At 38.5% G+C, this 23,398-nt stretch overlaps 1 protein-coding gene across 3 annotated transcripts in view; it reads left to right on the top strand.

Annotated features, from left to right (window-relative positions):
* The window catches only part of LOC128855820 (uncharacterized), a 103,935-nt gene that overhangs the window by 20,892 nt on the left and 59,645 nt on the right, over positions 1 to 23,398 (top strand). Inside the window, exon 2 of one of the 3 annotated variants that reach the window (XR_008453764.1) lies at positions 4,732 to 5,350. The exons of the other annotated variants lie outside the window; for them this stretch is intronic. The gene's annotated coding sequence lies outside the window, so the exon portion shown is untranslated. Of the gene's footprint in view, positions 1 to 4,731; positions 5,351 to 23,398 lie in introns of those variants that run through there. 3 annotated transcript variants of the gene reach the window in all.

The raw sequence follows: 23,398 nt of genomic DNA, 5'->3' as shown, positions 1-23,398 counted from the left end.
AACAACCAGCAAAGGATGCATGTGACTATAGGGATAATGTGAACAGATATGTAAATCAGTTGCCCATATCCTTGGGTTATATTTATACGAGGTGTGTTCAAAAAATAAGGTGAATTTTCAAATTTCGCGGGCTACCGTTAGAGAAGTTGCTGAGAGCCCACGATTGCAAAATCGGACAGTAGATATATAGTAAATGAATTACAACTATCAAATTAAGTTGTTTATGTACAATACTTCAGTGAGCCAGACAACAGACTTATTATTTCATGTGATGTTGGACTCAGTCCGCGAGGATCCAAACTTACTCCAGAGGGTCATAACTGATGACGAATCTTAGGTTTATGGTTATGACATGGAAACCAAAGCTCAATCATCTCAATGGAAGCTGCCCCTGCTCACCCATCGTTGCTTGTGCGCGACTTTTTGGTCAAAAAAAACTTACTATTCCCGCCGTATTCCCCAGATCTGGCCACCTGTGACTTTTTCTTGTTCCCGAAACTGAAGAGGCCCATGGAAGGACGACGCTACGCTGCGATCGACGAGATAAAGATGGCATCGAAGGAGGAGCTGAACAAGAAAAAAAAAAAGATTTTCTGAAGTGCTTTGAAGATTAGAAAAAACGTTGGCACAAGTGCATAATATCTCATGGGGATTATTTCGAAGGGGAAAAAATAGATATTAATGAATAAATAAATAATTTTTGAAGAAACACAAAATGCGCGATACTTTTTGAACATACCTCGTATGTATTTAAACCGATATCAATTAACAGTATCTTCAAGGAAGCCGTGGCGATTATTTCTATGAAGACGTGGGAGATTTGCAAAATGTCTTACTGGAGGGACCAGTTACCTTCTTAAAAAGATCTAAGTGCTTTAAGCAACTTCTAACCGAAAAATATCTTTGCTACTTTGTTTCGCTCGCACATAGTAAATTTAAAATATAAAGCCGCTTATCTCAACATTTTGGCCTTTTGAATTATGGTCCTCTTGCAGCAAATGAGCGATATGGTCACATGTCTAAGCTCCACTGCGTACACGACTATGTGGAAGTAGTTATCTGTCCCTATTCAGAGTCACTACTAAAGGGGGATTTTTTAAGAGCTATAGGAAAGTTTTTCAAAAAAACACACGTAAAATTTAGAAAAATCTATGAAATTTTTATTTAAATCGATAGTACAGTCCATAAAATTTAATGCTTGAAGATTATTTCATGCAAATGTTGACCGCTACTGCGCTTCAAATGGTCCATCCGCTTAGTCCAATTTTGGCATACTCTTTCCAATGTTTCGACCGGTATCTCACATATAAATGCTTTAATGTTGTCTTCCAATGCGTTAATTCAAGCAGGCTTGTCTGAATAGACATGAGCTTTAACATATCGCACGATCTGGGTGGCCAATCGACAGGTCCCGAACGTGAAATAAAATTTTCACCGAACTCGCCTCTCAACAAGTCCATTGTTACGCCTGCTGTGTGGCATGTGGCATCGTCTTGCTGAAACCACATGTCATGCAAGTCAAGCTCTTGCATTTTGGGCAAAAAAAAGTTGGATATCATTTCACGGTAGCGCTCACCATTCACAGTTACGTTACGATTCGCAGGATCTTCAGCCCTTTAACCGCGCCAAACTGTGACCTTTTCTGGATACATTGGTAGCACTTGCAATTCTTCTGGCTGATCCTGACTCCAAAATCGACAATTCTGCTTATTTACGTACCCACTGATCCAAAAATGAGCTTCGTCGCTGCACACTATTTTTCGATAAAAAAGTGGATCTTCGGCCAACTTTCCAAGAGCTCATTCACTAAAAATTCTGCGTTGCGGTAGGTCGTTCGGCTTCAATTCTTGCACCAGCTATATTTTGAAAGGCTTAACACCTAAATCCTTTCGCAAAATATTCCACGTTGTTGACCCACAGAGGCCCAATTGCTGCGAACGGCGATGAATCGCTAATTTATGGTCATCATTAACACTGGCCGATACAGCTGCGATATTTTCTTCAGTTCGCACTCTATGTAAGCGTGTTGGTGGTTTGATGACCAATAATGTAAATTTGGTTTTAAATTTAGTCACATTAGCTCGAATAGCCGCTTCAGTGGGTCGATTAAACTGACCAAAAAATGGAAGAAGCGCGCGATAAACTTTCTTAACAGAACACGCATTTTTATAATAAAATTCAATGATTTGCAAGCGTTGCTCGTTTGTAAGACGATTCGTGGTTAAATTATACCTGTAGACCAAACTGAAGATGTTTGACGGTGAAACAAAACACGAAACGTGCGTCAGCTTTTAAACCAACTGCTTAAAAAGATAATAGCTAAAAAATCACCCGCTAGTAGGCCTAGTGCTACCCAGCAGGAAGTGCACACCTGAGCTATCAATATAAAATAAAAATGTAAATAAACACGAGCAATAAAGTAAAATATGTTTAGCCATAGATCCACCTCAGTTATCCATCACCGTTCGCCCCTCTACATCCTTAACTAGCCAACTCTTTTGATTCCACGATCACACATACATATATATTGTACATAAATACAAACATGTGTATTTCAAGCATTTGTCTGCTCCAGTAACAAACAAAGAAAAAAATTGCGTAGCGCAATGTTGTAAAAAAACCATTTTTAACAACAAAATGGCATTTAAGTATTAAACATATCAACATCAAAAGTAAATAACACTAAAATACTCACATGCAAGCATACCAACTAGATTGGCCTGTATGAGTACATATGCAAAATCATAATGTATATGAAGTATGTGTGTATGTATGTACGTATAAATTAAAAAAAGAAAGAAAAAGTTGCTGTCAAAACGGCGCTTCGCAGGCACCAAAGTGCGTGAGACCCCAACATGATTTCAAAAATATGCTGGCATACCGACATGTGGATTGCAATATGGATGTTTGTAAATATGTATGTGAGTGTATGTGCGCATTAGAGATGTCAATCTCGGTAGCCCAACCGTTTTTGGGATCCGAAAATTCCATGATTATTCACTTCAAATTTGTATAATTTTTATAATTTTTTTATTATACAATAATTTTCAATAAATTTTAGTACAATTTTTTTTACAACAGCTGCAACTAGTAAATTTTTCATCACAACGACGCTTCTTTTTGAGGAAAGAAAAGCTGTATTTACAACACTGATTGAGCTTCAAGCGCTTGCAATACCTTTGTTATAAAAACAGTCGAATTTGAATTTAGTAGAGAATTGGGTTTCTAGGGTATGAAAAAATAACAGCCAAAAATTGCCGACACACACAGCTGTTAGTTTGAAGGATAAATTTCTTAGCGCTTTAACAGTTCGCAAACTTCAGGGTTAATAGGCAGGCGTAAGATATGCAAGAAGTTTCGATTAAGAAATTTGAGTGTATTTTTGTAATAGTGATGATAGAGGCTTTTACCTGCTGAAAGCACTTCAGTTTTTATCCAGACTCCACCCAATGGTAATGGTAATGGTTGTACGGGTTAGGCTAAAGCTTTTATGCACTGCCACCAGATTGATCTATAATTACTTAGCTATAATTATTTAGTATACCGAGAAATCGAACCAGCTCCTTAGGAGGGAGCAATTGTAGGTCTTCCTCCTCTAGTAGGTACGATCCAAAGATTCTGTGTCTCCTGTGGCCTAATACCGCACAGTTGGTGATTACGTGTTCCATAGACTCCTCTTCATCACAACAGAACCTGCCTGATCCTGTAATAGAGAACTCTATTGTGTTGAAGTGTTTATTACCGGCAAAGTGATCTGTATGTGCTCCACAGAGTAATCTGAGGCCCTTTTTATCTAGGGTTAGAGCAGATTTTGCTCTGTTGCCATTGAAGTTCAAAGACTTTTTGGAGTGATTAAGGCCGCTTGTGCCGTTCCAGTGTTCCATGATTTTAGTTTGGATCAATTTTTTGGCTTCCTGTTTTATATTGCTTTTGTTAAAGTCGCAAAATGAGGTTGTTCCAATAAATAGTCCTTCTGCCCCTTTTTTGGCATAAAAGTCAGCCTTCTCGTTTCCTTCGTGTCCCTCATAACCTGGTACCCAAATCAGTGAGACCTGATTATGAGTGGTCAGTTTGTTGAGTGCATTCTTACACTCTATTAGGACTTTTGACTTGAATGTGAAGCTATTTAAGGCTTTGAGAACCGATTGGCTGTCCGAAAGTATCTCAATTTTTACTTTCTCGAACCTTCTTTTGGACATGATTTCCACTTTTTCCATTATGGCGAAGAGCAGCGCATGGAAAATCGTGGTATCTGTACTTAATGTTAGGGATTTTTGTGCTCTAGGCCCCACTATTCCTGCTCCTACTCCTTGGAGTGTTTTGGAACCATCTGCCTACCATTTTTGTGACTCATCATTTAGCCATGTTGGGTTAGTGTTCCACCTAAATACTGTGTGAAAGCCGAATGGAGTTCTGAATGGCTATCTGCTGACTTTGGGTGCAATAACTTTAGTTCACGCGTGGAGGACCACATTTAACATAACAATTTAGTCAAAAGAAAAAAAAAAAAAAATTCAAAAAGTAATTCACTAATATATTTTAAATACAACAAACTCAAATTCGTGCAACGAACGTTAATTTAAGTGGCAAACTCTCCAGTTTGGATAAAATGTGCTCTGCCCCTTTTATTAGAAATTACATTAATTATTTTTATTAACCAGTTTTGAAAATTTACTTGTTTCTTATTTAATGGTAATAATTTTTTATAAAAATATTGTTCATTCTTCACAGAGTGGAGAGTTTTATATACCTGGGTGTAAATCTTAGCAGCGCTGCAAACCCCCTAATCGGCGTCAATAATAGTCTAGAAAGCGCTAATAGAAGTTATTTTACCCACGTGAAATTTCTCAAAAATAAATTATGTACTATCGAGACCGTGTAAGTTACAAAACTACACGAGGCTAATAAGACCAGTAGCAACATATGGCTGCGAAGAAGGGGTACTGATATATAAGATAGCTTAAAATTCTAAGCATCCTAAGAAGGATATTTAGACCCATAAGGGAAGCTAATACATCTTACAGATTCTGATACAATGATGAGATCAAACAACTGATATCACCAACGGCTGAGATGGTTTAGATTACATCAGACTACAGGCTGGACTATAGCAGAATTACGAAAAAGGCCTTCAACTCTCGTATGTTATTATGGACAGCAAAACGCGTGGAAGACCGCCAAGAAGATGGGCAGACGATGTTGATGCAGATTTACGCCTTATAAATGCTAGGAGAAGCGATACAATGAACCGAGTCGTGTATGGAGCGCGATTGTGAAGGAAGCACTGGCTCATCCCGAGCTGTAGTTACTATGATGATCATGATGAAGATGAGGATAGTTCACCCTACTACAAAAACTATATAACTTTAAGTTCGAAACTTTGTACAAACTTAAAAAAATCGAACAAATTTTCTTCAAAATTTTATACTTTTTGATAAGGATTTTTAAAAAAAAATTCGAGTATGCATTTTATTGAATTTTGGTATAGTAAACGCAAGTTTAAAGTGACTCAAAATCGTACTGATATTTGACAAGTTTTTTTGTTTTTGCTGGCGGTCTTTTGCATGTTCTTAAAATAACGAATATGGTTATTTGAAGGCGGCTTTTGTTGGCCTTGTCGGTGGGAATTATCGAGCGTTGTGGGTTTTTTGAACAGACTTGCCATACCGCAAGGCAAGACCACCCACACCCGTAACACCTACCCACTGCTTGTTCGGGACTGCTTATTTGTAAATAAATATTTATTCTCAGCTATGTTTCATATCTGAAGGCCATATTACCTTAACCGCAACCTGTTACCCGTCCAATAGCCTGCAGTTCGGCTTCTGCGGAACTGCACAATTTCACGATACTGGTTAGTCTAGCTCCAAGGTGGATTGATTTACCAGGTTTGGCCATTAGCTTTGGCGAAAACCAAAATTGGGCGAGCATCTTCAGCTGCCATGTCACAGGGCTTTTGGCAACCGATTTCTACCTGCCCGTTTCACAAGTTTATCATATACACACACACTCAGTCAGTCGTTATTCAAACGGCAACGGAACAATATTGACGAAGGTTGTGCAAATTTTTTTCGTATATCACAAACACAATCACAGTTTTTGTGTACATATTACATCCCCTATTTCGTCAACCTGTCAGATGATTCTGTCAAATTGAGCTGAGAGCCGGTTAAAGGTCTAATATTGGGCACACCTGTAAAAATCTTTTCACCTGTGCGTCCAGTGATCAGCGTGATAGCAATTAATGTACTTCATCATCTTATGCACTTCAGACTTAAAGATATTTTATATCGATCTCAAATAATCGCTTAAAAGAATTTTGTATTGGCAGTTGCTGCTTTACAAAACATATTTAAGTTTGTGGTACGAAAACTTTGTTATAGAATACTGAGTTTTGCCTTTGTTTATAAATAAGAAAAATTTACTTTCATAATAAATAACGGAATTGCTAAATATTATATTTTTTGGTTAATATAAAGGGCCCGCCATCTATCGTTACGGATTTGAACTAGGTATTATTTGAAGAATGGTAACACTTAGCTGTCATCTGATTTGACAGAAAATTAGTTTTATTCTTCCGCTGAACGAAAATGGTAGAGTATATGCTCAAAGAACGCTGGGAAATATTGCGATATTACTTTTAAAATCATGGTAATGTTGCAGAATGTGTACTTGAAGAAGATGAAGACTTTTACCGAAAAATCATCTTTTCGGATGAAGCTCATTTCCATCTCGGCGGGTATGTTAACAAGCAAAATTGCCGCATTTGGGGCTCAGAAAACCCGCACACACTCGAAGAAAAGCCGATGCATTCACAACGAGTCACTGTTTGGTGCGGATTTTGGTCGAGAAGCATCATTGGTCCATTTTTCTTCGAAAATGAGCGAGGAGTGGCCGTAACCGTCCATGGAGAGCGTTACCGGGCCATGTTGAACGAATTTTTGTTCCGAGAAATTGAAGAGGAGGATATTGGTGGCATTTGGTTCCAACAAGATGACGCTACTTGCCACGCAGCGAATGCTACGATCAATCTTTTGCGCACTGTCTTCGAAGATCGCATTATCAGCCGAAATTCTGATATCGTTTGGCCGCCTCGGAGCTGCGATTTGACGCCGTTGGATTATTATCTTTGGGGTGCCGTCAGAGACCAGTGTTATGCCCACAAACCAGCAACAATTGATGCACTGAAGACCAACATACGCGATCGATCGTATGGGCTGGTGCATGGCTAGCCGAGGCAGCCATATGAATGAAGTTGTGTTCCATCATTAACCGGAAGGATTGTACTTCAAAATAAAAAAAACGATTCCGTAAAGTTATATGGCGGACCCTGTACAAGGTGATTTATAATTTTTGCAAGTGATGTCGTGGTCAACTGGAAAGCTGCAATATAAAGGTTTCCATTACTACGACTCATTTTTTATTCCGTAAAAAAGTTGTTGCAAAACAAAATTAGATGATTAATTTTGCGCCACCTTGTATATATACATACATATTTTTATAATAAGCTGATTACATACATGGTGTGCTTCAGACTTTTAGCAATAGATTTTCGCAAAATCGAAACTGTCTTAATTGCGGGATTGCCACGGGATCGCGGCATCATTAAAATCCCGTACATTGACATCCCCAGTGCGCGCACTTAATTATAAGGCACTCGTTGAGTTGGCGTTGGAGCGCCAATAAGAATTTGCTACGACAACATTGTTCCATTCGATTTGCGAAGGAAGTCTGGCTTATGGGTATTTGCCTACTATTGAAATAATAACAAAACGCAAGAGTTGAAGACTGAACGAGTTAAGTGAAGCGGTATTGTGTGTGCGTACATATGAATATAAACATGTATGCATGTATGTATATATGTAGATATGTATGTATGTATGCAGAGTGGTAATGAAAAAAATTCATTGATATTCGAGACAAATTCAAGCTGTCTTTTAAAACTCTCAGTCAGCCCTGACGAGACTCCCAGCAACTCCCAAGCTGGCCCGACTGACTGCCTGTTTGACGGCATGACGACGTGAAGTGGTTGAGAGCAGGCAGGCGAAGAAAATTTTGTTGGACGCGTAATCTGCAAGAATATTTGATTGTAAATTATAATCGCAACATATTGGCTACATTTTTTACTTCATGCGCATTCGAGTATAGCACAGATGGGTTTGCTGGTTGCTTTGCTATCTGTGGTGTACTGGAATCTCCTCACAAGCGTGATATGTTGTTACTTATGTTCGTCTATTTGTGTGTGTGTGTGTATGTATGCGTGTCTGTACTGAGCCTCAGAATGTGAGGTGCGAAACTATGCATGAATGAAGATAGAAGATATGAAGAATTAGCCTTAGCCATTAAGAAAAATTAATGGAATTTAAAGTAGGCAAATATGTACGTCTTATTAACATATGTACGTCTTTTTACTTACCTCTGTGTGTATGTATATATGTATATATGTATGTATGTATGTATGTATGTATGCATTTATTTAAGTGCGTAATGAATGAAGCTCATTTGTTCTCATTCACTAAAACTGAAAGTACTTAAAGAATATAAATATTCCTTTTCCTCAAACACAAAAAAAAAATTAAAGCATGAAGGTTCGTCGAACTCTTTCTTAAGTGGCTACCACAAAATAATTCAGCTGACAAATTTGCTTGTCTTACAAGCCCCATTGAAAAATACAAATTACTGAAAGTTAATTTTCACTGTCAATGTGTAAGTATGTGGATCCTTTTTCCAAATGCAGTAGTAACTAGAGGCTACCTGCGGCTGCACCCTCGAAGTGTTTTTCATTTAGCATAACACAACTGGAGCTAACAAATTTTTTGTACAACTAAAATTCGTCTTCCTGATTATGCCACCGTGTTCCAGGCAGAACTTTTAGCGATAAGAGAAGCATGCAAATCTCTAAAACTCTACAAGGAAGTTGGTGAAAGAGTAGCTATCTTCTCAGACAGTCAAGCAGTTATTAAGACCTTAGACTCCAACTACATTTCATCCAAACTGGTCCTACAGTGTAGAGAGGAGCTAAAACTGCTCAGCCATTGGTTTGAAATTGCTCTGATATGGGTTCCCGGTCATAGGAACATACGGGGCAATGAGATAGCGGATGAGCTAGCAAGAAAGGGTTCGACACTAGACAGCAGAGGCGGTGGCAGTCTCCACCCCACTGAACACACTAAAAGCATCCATTGCTTCACACTATCATGCTTTAGCGGAAAGAAGATGGAAGCAAATACCTACATGTATTACAACAAAAAACACATGGCCGTCATACAAAATCCAAAGGACGAATGACCTGCTAGGATGTTCTCGGCCAAACGTTTCACGCATCACTGCAACCCTTACAGAGCATTGGAAAGTAGGGGATCATGCAGCTAGACTCAATCTACCCTTCAATCCTATCTGTAGAAGCTGTCAAGCGGAAGGGGCGAAGGAAAGTCTTTTCCACTATTTATTTCCTTTCCTTTCCTACACCAAATTAATGAGATCACAGACATCGAGATAAAGGATTTGCTGCTATACCTGGACCTCACTAAATGAATCTGACTTGGTCAGCAATTAGGAGCATTTCAGCTCAGAAATGTTCAACCACCTTAACAACAACAACAAATACTAAAATTTTCCTTTTATTCCAAAGCAACTGAACTCAATCCTTCTACTCTGTTAACCTCTTTGCTTGCTAAATCTTTGGAGAAAAACATTTAAAATTTTATATAAATATGAGAGCAGGAATAATTAGTATAAAAAACTAAATCTAAAAAAAAGTAAGGTCTAATAGATTTTAGGTTTATGCCTACGTACAGAAAAATAACTTAAATTTTGGATTTATAAATTTTTTTTTTTTTTGTGCAATGACTCCTTTTTATGCGCCTTAGTAAGTGAAGATGAGTGGCGTGAACCCAATAGCAACATTCGCAAAGAAAATACTTAGAAAAATAGTTGGTCCAATCAGACTGGAAGATGTCACATCTCGCATTAGATACAACTCTGAACTTGAGCACCTAATGCAAGGGCAGAAATTATAAAGTACATAAAAACCCAACCAATACGCTGACTTGGACCAATAGAAAGAACGCCAGAGCAAAGAGCACCAAAACGAGCCTTCAAAAAACAACCGGATGTGAAGCGAGCTAAGGATAGACCAAAGAAAAGAGTTAACGACATCTCAAAGAGATTAACGTGAAAAACGTATCGAGAAATCTCGATAAAGATTGTATCGGAAACAGTGGTCCACCCAGGATTGTCATGCTAAGAAAGAAGAAGAAGCAAATAAACTTATCCCAATGGGCTATGCGGCTGACTGAGAGACTCTTTATATAACTCTGTGAGACTTTTTGGTGTTCTATGAGCAATTTCAATTGACGTCCGGGTAGATTGCTAGATTGCCACACATTTCTGGCAGACATCGCGCTATGCGTGATATTATCATTGCAAACGGCAGACTTGTCGGTAGAGGGATCAAGTGCATTGTTGAGTACTGCCGAGAAATGCTCTTGAAATGTGATGGGATGCAAGGCCAACTTAAGAGACTACGACCTCGAGGAAGACCATCAAAGCTTTCAAGCTAATGTTGGACGTCTGTATCCCGAACCGAGTGATGCAATAGTTTTATTTTAATAAAAAAAAAAAAGCAATAACATATTGTAATTTGTTTCGTTGAAAAAACAGGACCCAGTCCTACAATAAGGATAAAGAAGGAAAGTTGCAAGCTGCCTTAAATGGTTTTATTATAATTTAATAACCTGCCCCATAGGAATTTCCTTTTGCCATCCACTTAACCTTGATAACCTCTATTTGAAAATCGGCTTCGAACTCTAATATTTGAACTCAATACATTCACAAAAAGGAACTCCTTTGCCTGCAATCAGTAAATCTTCAGCATTTAAATAGAAAACCCAACGGTCCAGTGGCGGTGGAAATCAAACAGATTTCTAAACATAACATTTCATCTGCAAGCAGACCCGTAATGGGCAAAAAATCAATGGGAAAAAACTGTCCAACAACTGATTAACTGATTCACAGGAAAAATGAGATTTTATAATCTATGTTTACCTACAACATAAACGCATCGACCAATACATACGTGCACATACACACACACGCACACACACTCCAGCAGCAAGCAGCTATTTGCAGGCAAACATTTTCTCGGGCAATAAGGAAAATTTATGGCTACGTCAATATCGCGCCAAAGAGTCAAGAAGACGTGGCACATAGATGTGATGAGTGAATTTTTCCAGGAATTCTTCCTAGAGCTAAGAGAGTAAATGCCATGGGCATTACTTCTACGACTGCATTCTTTAAGGTTTTCTGTATGGTTTTGTGGAGTTGCGATTGTGCACTTATCGGTACGCTTCGTATTTCAAAGAGCTGCAAAATCTTTATGCAACTCAGGCACAAACTTCTTATGACCAGCACAGCGAGTAAATTCCAAATCACCATGCCACATGAGGCAAAAACTATGAATGACTCTGGCCACATGGATATGGCTAGATGCATGCCGCAAGTACCTGTAGTGCGTTACGACTTCTAAATACAGCTGCGTTCACAATAATAGCAGTGCGATATATTTCGTTGTTTCAATTTTTTTTATTCATATTAAAAAAAAAATTTTTATAATTTAGTTTATGTTACAATAAGAGTTTAAAGTTTAAAAATTTATGAAAAATAAAAAAAATCGCAAATTTTCATTAAAATTTAAAACTTTTTAATAGGAATTTTTAGAAATATTTGGGGTAGGGCCGATTAACTTTTTTAGGTAAAAGTGACTCAAAATTGGGGTTAATTTTTTATCATATTTTTTGGCGACATTCTAATGTATTTATTTTCCGCCACATGACGAATGTCAGAGATTTTTTTATATGGCGAAAATTCGCAAGCCCGGCAGAGAAATTTTCGCAAATCAACACGATTTTTATACACTTTTCACTTACAGAAAAATTGAATGATCCGCAATTTTTATTCCCTACTTTGTTACTACTTTTATTTACTTCTTGTTGGAAAAAAATTTAATTTCGTTGAAAAATTATAAAACATTTCTTAAATTTTGTACAAAATTGGGCAATTCAAATTTTTCAGATATTTATTTTTATAAAAAAAAAAAATTACAAAATTATCAAGAATTAACCCAATTTTCGAAATACTTCAAACTTATGAAAAACCACAAAACTGCATAACTTTTTTTTTAATTTTTTTTTAGTTTTTTAAATTTCGTACAAAGTTAAAAACTTTAAATTATACGAATTTTATTGTAGTACGAGCTATATTTTTACAAAAAAAAAAAATAAAAAAATAAAAAAAAATTAACGTGAACACTTAAACTTACACAGAAATCTGCGCATTTTGAAAGATTTCACACTTACAATAAAATTTAATGGGCTACAAAACTGCAGATCTGCAATTTTTTTACTTCAATGGGCAACTCCATAATCGGAATTTGTCTAAAAATTTTTGCCCAAAAGTTTTACATTTTTGATGAAAATTTTTTAATTTTTTTAAATTTTGTATAAAGCTAAACACTTCAAATTATACGGATTTTATTGTAGTACGAAATATATTCTTATAAAAGAAGAAAGAAAAAAATTAGACAAAAAATAAATAAATAATCAAAGATCCGATTGATGTAAAATTTTTAAATTTTATAAAGTTTAAATTTTCATAAGGTATAATTAATATTAAAATATTAAATTAAATTATATTTTTACGAAAAAAAATTCTCAAAATTTTGCAACATAACGTCGCTATTATTATTTTGAACCCAGCTGTGTATGTATATACCCACATACATACATGCGTACGTGCATCAAGTGCAGAATTCTAATTGCCATGTGACCATTGAGAGCTATGCCCCTATAGGTTTGTTGGTATGTGTGTAGAAGGAAGTAACCACTGCAGCCAAAGAAAAATTGTGGAAATCTGGGCGCGGCAACTAAGCAGTGGGTCGGCAAGACGTTGCCTTCCCGGAATACATTTATGTGGCAAACAGCGCAATGCGACATGCTTCGCGCAAAAATCAGTTGCACACTGTTGTTGTGCTATGACGCAATTATGTAAATGACTCAATATTGGATGCAATGCAGGCACAAGTATTTGTGCACTTCTAAGCATTTCACTGGAAACGCTCAATCGGCGGCTGTGTGAAACTAAATCTTAGAGGAAGTGAGTCAAGTGCAGCCACCCTAAGGCTGTGGTCCAATAAAACAACGCAACCCAAAGCTGATCAACCCAACTGCAGACGACCGGAAGTTTGCTAATTGCACTCCAGAATGAACCGAAAGAAAAAAATAAAACAAAAAAAAAAACAAAATTCGCGCGCAAATGCAAATATTCTTTTAGCGATAAAATTCAAATACAACAAAAATTATTATATAACTCGCACACATGTAGGCATAAGTATATGTGTATGTGTATGTTAGGTGTGTCCTTATTTCATGAACTCCCAATTGAAGTATAAGCATAAGGGCACTGAGTCTGGATGAAGTGGTACTGTGATGAAGTTGAAGAGCAAACCTCAAATTAATCAATCTACTTATAATTTAAGTATAAGTATAAGAATTTCCTACGGGTGCGGAGCCCAATGTGTTCTTGACGACCAATGGCTCATCGAAGGCAATAAAAAACTGAAGGGCCCTCGATTTGTGCGGCACTCTTAACCTAAATGCTTACTGCAGACGCCAGCCTATATTGGGTAGTCGAAAAAGTCTTTTCGTATTTTGTCAATAGATGTCGTTGGAGTCATCTATCTCCAGTGCTACCACTCACATTGTGTCATATCATATGGTTAGAAAGGTGACATTTTAAGCTTCCTTTAACCAAAAAAAAATTAAATTCGGAGAAGTTGAAAAAAAGTTATAGCTATTCAAAAATGAGTGAAAATAATGAAGAATTTCGCTATATTTTGAAAGTTTTGTATAAGAAAGGGAAGAATGCCACGCAAGCCACCAATGAAATTTGCGAAGTTTACGGAGGCGATGCCGTATCAGTTCGTGTAGCACAAGAATGGTTCGCTCGCTTCCGTTCTGGAAATTTCGATGTGAAAGATGCACCTCGCTCCGGTCGACCTATCGTTGAAAAAGTCGATGAAATTATGGAAAAGATTGACCAAGACCGTCACATAAGCTGCCATGACATCGCCAAGACACTAAACATTCATCATCAAACGGTTTTGAACCATTTAAAAAAGGCTGGTTACAAAAATAAGCTCGATGTTTGGGTGCCACATGAATTGTCTGTGAAAAATTTAATGGACCGAATTAACATCTGCGATTCTTTGCTGAAACGAAATGAAATTGAACCATTTCTGAAGCGAATGGTAACAGGAGACGAAAAGTGGATCAAATACGACAATAATGTGCGAAAAAGATCATGGTGCAAGGGTGGTGAAGCTCAGCACAAATGGTCGCAAAGCCAGGATTGACGCCTCGAAAGGATATGCTGTGTGTTTGGTGAGATTGGAAAGGAATCATCCACTATGAGCTGCTCCAGCCTGCTCGAACGATTTATTCTACACTTTACTGTCAACTACTGATGAGATTGAAGCAAGCAATCGAAAAAAACGGCCAGAACTGATAAGCAGAAAGGGTGCCGTCTTCCATCAGGACAACCCTAGGCCACACACATCTTTGATGACTCGGCAAAAACTGGGAGAGCTTGGCTGGGAAGTTTTGATGCATCCACCATATAGCCCCGACCTTGCACCATCGGACTACCATTTGTTTCGGTCAATGCAGAACTCCCTTAATGGAGTAAAGTTGGCTTCAAGAGAAGCCTGTGAAAATTGCTTGTCGCAGCTTTTCGCCGAGAAACCACAAAAGTTTTACACTGATGGAATAATGTCTCTAGAAGAAAAATGGCAAAAGGTGGTCGACCAAAATGGAACATAGTTGGTTTAATAAAGTTAATTATAAATTAAAAAAAAATGAGTTGAAGTTTGATTAGAAATACGAAAAGACTTTTTCGACTACCCAATATTTTTGTTTCCCTATAGGGATATGTTCCATATAGAATATTTTCGATACGGATATTTGTTTAATCATTTTAAGTTCTCAAGTTCTTAAAAACAACCAGATATAATTTCATGTTGGTCCTGTTTAAAATTACTTTACTGCTTGTAACTGTGCGTCTATTATAGACAGCTCAACTAGTATCCAACTAGATTCTTCATCCCGCTTTACTTGAATAACTTTATATTATATTAATTTTTTTAGGTCTCTAAATCTTAGTCGATGGTTACTCTACTTTCCATTAGTCTGTAAGAAACTTGTATCCATAGACTTAATAGATAAATAAATAAATAAATAACTAAAGGAAACGAAAGGAGCTACCAAAAAATGCATTTGTTTGGAAACACTTAATGAGTATAAATAAGACCGCGTTCATACTGGGCAAGTTTTGTTGCTTCAACTCGTTACTTAAGACGCTCGTGCTCTGTCAACATCCATTGTGTTCTCGTTCTTCTTATGTAATAGGCCTCTTCTATACGCCACTGCTCTGCTCGCTATCTCTTTGTTCGGCTGACTTGTCGAAAAACTTTCATGTGAAAGTAACAATAAAGTTATCGAGCAAGATTCGTTGCTTATGAGTTTGGTTATACCTCATAAAACTGGCATAAGTCATTATTTTCAAAGCTGCAAAACCTCCCTTCTGATATTAGGCGAATTTTATTAGACCACGTTTATACGTTCATTAAATTATTGTGGGCTCTCTGAACCCAAACGAATTACTAGCAAAATTTTTGCCTGACTGTTATAGGCAACTTTCTGTGTATACTAAGAAGTGCTTTGTGAGTATTTACCTCCCAGAAGGTTTTGGAAGGTTTAGCAGCAACCAATTTTCTTAAACAGCTGTTCAACTTAGTACAGGGTGTCCGGTGGCAGAATTAGGTCCAACACCTAAATTAAATTAAAAAAGGCCAGATTCCAAGAGTGTATCCGAGGTAACGGTCAAAATTTAGAGGAAATAATTTAAAAAATATAAAATACGCGCTTGTCTTCTTTGTAAGAGTTATTGAAATAAATTTTTATTTTTGGTAATTATTTTTTAATTTAATTTAGGGGTTAGACCTAATTCTGCTCTTGATGGAGAAGTGATGGGATGCTATTAACTTTGCGAACGATGTTTTTTTTTTGGTGCTGAGATGATCGCTGTGTTTGTTTCAAAGACTTTACTTAGGTTAGGTCAGATTATGGTGGTCGTCGGTCTGTACGACCAACTCACTTAGACCTTACAGGCGCGTTGTGATACCAATGTGCGACACGGGACCCCTTTTCTAAGCGTGCCACTGTTATTGACATCTCTTATCACGTATCTTGCACGCCCCTGTTCACGGGAAAGTGAAATTAAGGACTTGGGCGAAATATTTGTTTCGAAGCTTGATTTTTTATTTTCATTTTGCAAGTTATATAAATTTTATTATTACCAAATGCTTTTTTTGGGCGTCATAGCTCCGATTTCTCCGACCCTTATAGTCTGAAGCTTTTGTATAAGGCCCTTATGCATTCCAAACTTGAGTATGCGTCCTTCATTTGGTGTTAGAGCTGAACGAACCCAGAAAGTATGCTTACATTTCGCGTTGCGTGATTTACGCTTTTCGGATAATTTCTCAGCCTATGAAGCGCAATGATTATTGATTTTTTTGTTATTTTTTTTTCGGGATACACGAGCAAGTGCAACGCTCAGACACAATTAAATCTATTGTACTGCACTCGGATTCTCTTTTTAATTTTCTTTAAATCTATTCGACCTCCGAAGACATCTCAGTAGATCTTGTGGTACCAAGGAGCCAAGGAAGTCGCTTTTTAACACATCAGTGCCAAAGACCTAAAGCCTGATTCGAGCGAAGGCCGGGCAGACGCATAGAAAGTAGTCCGCCTTCTCATCAGAGCCTCCTCTCCACATGCTGGGTAGAGTGCACCATCTGAGATGCCTACCTTTTCCATGTGCTTCGCCTAGAAAGTGGCCCAACATTAATCCAAGCAGTTGCCTACAGTCCCTTCTGTTTAATGACGGGAAAACCTGCGACAGTCAATCGGACATGACAGGTAAAATTAGTTTTGCCCATCTGCAGCCTCTCTCAGCCTGCCAGGCTCACTGTGGGTTAGAGTAACCCGTTTGTTAACCGTGGCTTTGATGGCTGCAGAAAGGAGTGGCAGAACGGGCTCCGGGCCAAGGAAGTTGGCCTCAGAGCCCAATCTAGCTAAAAAGTTAGAGATCTCGTTACAAGCGATACCCACGTGTCCCGAGACCCATGTTAACATCAGGCTATTATGTCTACCGACATAGTTCAGCCTGGACTTGCAGGAGTGGACTACCCTTGAAGTGGTTAGGGGGCTGTCTAAGGCCATGAGCGCAGCTTGGCTGTCGCTGCAGATACATAAAGATCTGTCTCTCCATCTGTTTTCCACAACAAAGTTCATCACTTCTTGAATAGCAATCACTTCTGATTGAAACACAGATGCATGCATTCCAAGAGCAAAGTGCAGTTTTGTCCCGCTAGATCCCACGTAGACTCCAGAGCCGGAACCATGCTCGGTCCTGGAGCTATCCGTGAAAATACGAAAACAGTGTTTGCCGGGCCCATTTTCTGAGTGTGACCACAGTTGAGCCTTTGGCAGCATCACACTATATCTCTTGTCAAGCACGACTCTGGATGACATGTAGTTAAGGGGCACAGCGATCGTTGGATCGAAGTCCATGCCTACTCTGTTGTCCAATGTTGGGCAGGTGCCGTATAAATTATTGATTAAATTAAAAGCATTGCAGAACAGGAGAACTATCTTATCTTCCTCCCTCATTTACGATTTGATATGTGGTGCTGTTGGCTATCCCGCGCTACTTGAGAGGGGTTTCTTAAATATTCTGGCCAGAGCTCTTCGTACTTCGGCGTTTTTCTGTATTAGTCTCTCAAAATCTGTTTATGCTCGGAATACTCCTATTACTAGATTCCGTATTGTGCTGTGTAAAATCTCTAAATTTATAATAGATTTTTTGAAATAGGTTTTACAAGTTCACAATATAGCCTACTGAATTCTTTGAATATTTATTGTAAATAGTTTATTTGTACCTTCTTTTTTATTGCCTATTAGCCTTAAAATAGTGTATACTTAGCCTATAAGAATCTATTACATTCACCCCCACGCCAGACAATTCAGTGAGAGAATTGACAAAAAAAAAATTACCTAGAAAACCTCCTCTGGTTTTAGCTCAGGCTGGACAATTGCAAAGAAAGTGCTCAACTGTGTATTCCTCTTCCTCATCTCTACAACTCTCTACAACTCTACAATATTCATAAGAGAAAACTCCTAATCTCAAAGCGAAATAGACAATGACCAGTTATAGACTTTACTTAAGGTCGATAAGAGAAACCGTCCACAGAAATTGCTTGCCCTCGATTAATTTCAAAAAAATATGGTCCAATTATTCCGCTGCCTGATAGCGCACACCAAACCATTACTTTGGAACTGTGGCTGTCGCTATTTTAAAAATGGGTTCGGTCCTTTAGGTGACCAATAATGGCAATTCATTTATACCTCCATTTAAATCAAAATGAAAATTGTAAACGTTAGGCTTAATTTTTGAAATATCCTTTATTCGACTCAGATTTGTAATATAGCCTAGCCTAATGCAGGTTTTAATCGATTGATCTCGAAATTTTCCATTGTATAAGCAAACGAACACAGAGATGCAGGTACTTTGATTAGCAAAGGAAAATAATAAAATTATAAAAAACACAAAATATAAAAAAATAAAATATTTTATAAATTTTATACAACTAAGGATATCCCTAACCCACTTGCACTTACGACTACCTCATTTAAAAACGTGCAAAGTTTCTTAAACATTCGCTAAAATGCAAATTCATGTTCGAACACACATCCCGAGACTCCAAAATCCAACACATGTGAACCTTGAATTTCAAGAATTCTTTTGCGCGAATGAAGTGGATGATAAAAGTGGGAATAGTAATATTATTAAATTTAGGAGCAAAAACAACTTTGATTTGTTAAGAAGCGACTGCCTTGGTTCCTTGGCACCACACGATCTACTCAGCTGTGGACCGCAAGGCGGCAGAAGGCACCTCCTGGCAAGTGTGCTGGATTCAGTTATCTTATATGCTGTTCCTATATGGGCAGGAGCTATGGAGCTAAGACCAGTAGCTCAAGTGCACCGACGAAATGCACCAAGAGTCGCGTGCGCATACAGGACCGTATCAGACGACACGGTTTGCGTCATCCCTGGAAAGCTCCCAATAGATATACTTGTGCAGGAAATGGGGCATCTTTATGACAGACAAGGAGTAAAGCCGTCAACTCAAGCGAAAGCTGCAGAACGTCTGCATTCGTTAGAAAAGTGGCAAAGCAGATGGGACTCGTCTGTTAACGGACGTTGGACCTATAGACTTATCCCCAAAATTAGCCAGTGGGTGACCACTATTTAACCCAAATATTGAGCGGTCACGGATGTTTCTTGGAGTACCTCCACATGTACCTTCACATGAAGGAACGTTCATTCTGTCCAAGCTGCAGCAAGGCAATAGAGAGCGCGGAGCAAGTGTTCTTCTACTGTGATCGTTTCACCGAAAACCGCCGAACGCTTGAGTTAGTCTTGGGTGAACAGCTGAGCCCATACAGCTTAACCAATAACATGTGTGCATTATATGATTGTTGGAACGCAATTAAAAGTTTTGCAAAGAAGATAATGCTGCACCTGCAATGCGCGGAGTGGCAGCGCAAAACGCAGAGAAAAACAAATCAGCCCTCGAAAGGAGGTGGACTGTGGACTGACGACCGCAACATTTTCTTTGCTGCAAATGCAAAAGAAACCTCGATAGCGTACAACATCCATACGCCCAAGTAAGAGGTACCTGAGAGCATGCCACACATACCACTGGTATGGCGGCACAGAGACATTAGAAGACGAGCCTATAGCATGAAGCTGACTACAAATCTGGTGGACCCCGACGTGGGTGAATAGTATTGGCCCATTTAATGGACACCGTTCTGGGTCTTCCCGATGTAATTCAAGGTAGTTCCGGGAAGGGAGTCTCCCTAGAAGAGGAGGAAGGATTGTTTTAGTGGTTATACCATACGATGCAGTTGACGACGATCGCTGTAAGTGAGAAGGCGTTTTCAACCCTCCTCGCCCACCACAAAAAAAGGTCGAATAGATTTAAACACAATTAAAAAGGGAATCCGAGTGCAGTCAAATGGACTTAATGTTGTGTGAGTAATGTACTTGCTATTCTGTCCCAACAAAAAAAAACACAAATCTATCATAAAAAATGCTCATCTTCGGTCAGTTTCAAATGAGCCCAATTAGCAAAAATGCGTCGCAAACGATGGTCATTTGGCAGCAATTCTTGCACGGGATTTATTTTATAGGCGGGTAAGCCAAGATCCTTGCGTAAAATTTGTCACGTAAACGAAGGACAAAGGCTAACAAGTTGAGAACGATGACGAATCGACATTTCGGTGTCTTCTTCAACACTTCGCGCTATGAAGTCCGCGAACAGATTTATTTTTTTTGTTTTTTTTTTTTTTGCAAAGTAAATTTCCACAATTTGGAAGCGTTTTTCTGGGGTTAAACGATTCATGATGACTTTCCAAGCCTTACTGTCAACACAGTTTGCCATTTTCAGCTGTCAAACCATAGTTATCGATATCGATACTTTCGCATGCAGCTAAAAAAACACCCGATAAATACTTTATAATGGCGGCTGCCGTAGCCGAATGGGTTGGTGCGTGATTACCATTCGGAATTCACAGAGAGGTCGTTGGTTCGAATCTCGGTGAAAGCAAAATTAATAAAAAAACATTTTTCTAATAGCGGTCGCCCCTCGGCAGGCAATGGCAAAACCTCCGAGTGTATTTCTGCCATAAAAAAGCTCCCCATAAAAATATCTGCCGTTCGGAGTCGGCTCGAAACTGTAGGTCCCTCCATTTGTGGAACAATATCAAGACGCACACCACAAATAGGAGGAGGAGCTCGGCCAAACACCTAACAGAAGTGTACGCGCCAATTATTTATTTTTTTTAAATACTTTATTTTTGTAATACAAATTAGTCAACAAGGGCTAGTACGCGGAGTTCAGCTTCATTTCCGCGGATTCCTTGAAGAGCAATTTCAAATCAAGCCGCACCAAATGTTTTGCATCAACGCGAAAGGGGAGCTAATCCATATGTTTGTAATCACTGGCGGCTGTGCCTGAGTTAAGACTGATGGCGATGCTGTATATGGAAGACGTGAAGACTATGGGATTTTGCTTTATTTAATTTCATTTCGATTGATGCTCGTGACCCTCTTAATTACCTACAAGCATGCGATCATTAATGGGGGTTTGGGGTAACATTGCGTTTGCGTGAGAACCGTTTTGTTGGGGCAACATTTTAACATTTTGACTAAAGAGTGGCTGAACAAATTGATGCGCGCACTCAAAAAATTGCTGAGCTGAATTTTATTGCTACTTGCTTGGGTTGTTTGCGCTTAGATGTCAATCTAAATTAGTTCTGCGAATAGAAAGAAGGGCATGAAATCTCTAATGAAATGAATTAAGAGTAAAAATGAAATTAATTAAACATGTCGCCCTGGTGATGTATTTTCCATTCAGTTTTAGGAGGACTTACGCACATATTTTGCATGAATATTAAAAAAAATTAAAAAAATAATTTTTTTTTTTGTTTTTTTTTAATAAGTTTTCAACGCTAAATGAATGAAACTCATTTATTTGAATGAGAAATGAGGCTTTGTAAATTTTGTAATAGTAATAGCGATAAGCCTATCTGGTCTAGCTATTTGGGACAGCTTGTGCATATGTGCCTTAAGAATGACTTCTTTTCTTAAAAAAAAAAAATGAAAATAAAAAAATTCAAATTCCCTAAAGGCAGCTGCAAAAAAGACACTAATGCTCCATTATGCCAAAATGATGATCGTAAATATTTTTTTTATTACAAATACTTGAGCGCGCGTATTGTTCGCGCAAATATTTATTTTAGCCGTTTATGCAAATACCCACATTTCATTAAGTATCCATACGATAACAACAAACATGTGGAACTCACAATGTGAACTGCTTATCGGTCGCAATATTGCAAATCCCAGGCCCAAAAAGTCCACAGCACGCGCTCCAGAGCTGAACAAATAGCAACCACTCCGCCGCAAGCGTCGCTAGTTGAGGGAAGCATAGAGGGGGGACAGCATTGAAGTATTTCCGATACCGACATTTCCGATAAATGATAAGAAAATTCGGATTTTGCCGCTAAAAATATCACAGCAAAAAAGCTAAAAATCACAAGCGATCACAAATGTGAATGTGGGTAATTTTACGCATTTTTGTCGCAAAAAATAATTCCGGCTAAACACTAAAAGGAAATAAAAGTTAAAAAATATGACTTTCCGATTGATTGGCATATGATTTTACACATTTTTGTACAAAACAAAATTCTCAACCCTTGACGACCGAGCGACCTAAAGCGGACACTTTTTAAAGTTGCAAAATTTTACTAAGTGAAGAGAAGCACCCTTTGCTGCATCAAAATTGCAAACAGCCTATTGTTTCCTCTCTTTATTGAGTTGTTGATACTTGCCAGGGTTCCAGGGGTGGAACCTTTAGTACAAAATTTTCTATTTTATTAAAGTTGCCAGTTGACAGTTATGATTTTGGGCATCTCAGACAGTGCACTATGCCCAACATGTGGAGAGGAGGATGAGACGGCGGACCACTTTCTGTGTGTCTGCCCAGACTTCGCCTGAATCGGCTTGAGGTCTTTGGCACTGATGTGTTAAGAAGCGACCACCTTGGCTCCAAGGCACCACAACTACTCAGATTTTTTCGGAGGCCGAGTAGATTTAAAGAAAATTAAAAAGAGAATCCGAGTGTAGTACAATGGATTCAATTGTGTCTGAGTGCTGTACTTGCTAGTCTGTCCCAACAAAGGGTAGGGTTGCAAATGCCTTCGCACTTACAGCGACCTTCGTCAACTGCGTTCAAAGGTGGGGTGTGGCTGGGGAGACTCCCTTCCCGGAACTACTTCATGCATAACTTCGAGGGACCCCAGAACGGGGCCCATTAAATGGACCAATAACTATTCACCCACGTCTGGGTCCATATAGTAGCTAGCTATAGGTTGGCTACAAATGATTTAGAGGTTGTAAAAGACTTCGTTTATTCATGAACCAGCATTAACGGCGATAAGAATGCCAGTCTTGAAATCCAACGGAGAAACTTTCTTGCCAACAAGTGCTAAAGTTCTCTCTCGACGAACAAAACTAACACTCTACAAGGCTCTCATCATGCCCGCCCTAACGTATGGCGCAGAAGCGTGGATGATGACAATATCCTTTGAAAGGTTCCTTGGAGTGTTTGAGGTAAAGATTCCGTGGAAGATTTTTGGATTTTTGCACGTTGGTG

The sequence above is a fragment of the Anastrepha ludens genome, chromosome 2 (assembly GCF_028408465.1).
Source record: "Anastrepha ludens isolate Willacy chromosome 2, idAnaLude1.1, whole genome shotgun sequence".
NCBI lineage: Eukaryota > Metazoa > Arthropoda > Insecta > Diptera > Tephritidae > Anastrepha > Anastrepha ludens.
The sequence above is the reverse complement of the archived record's forward strand: the minus strand, read 5'-3'. Positions and strand labels throughout refer to the sequence as shown.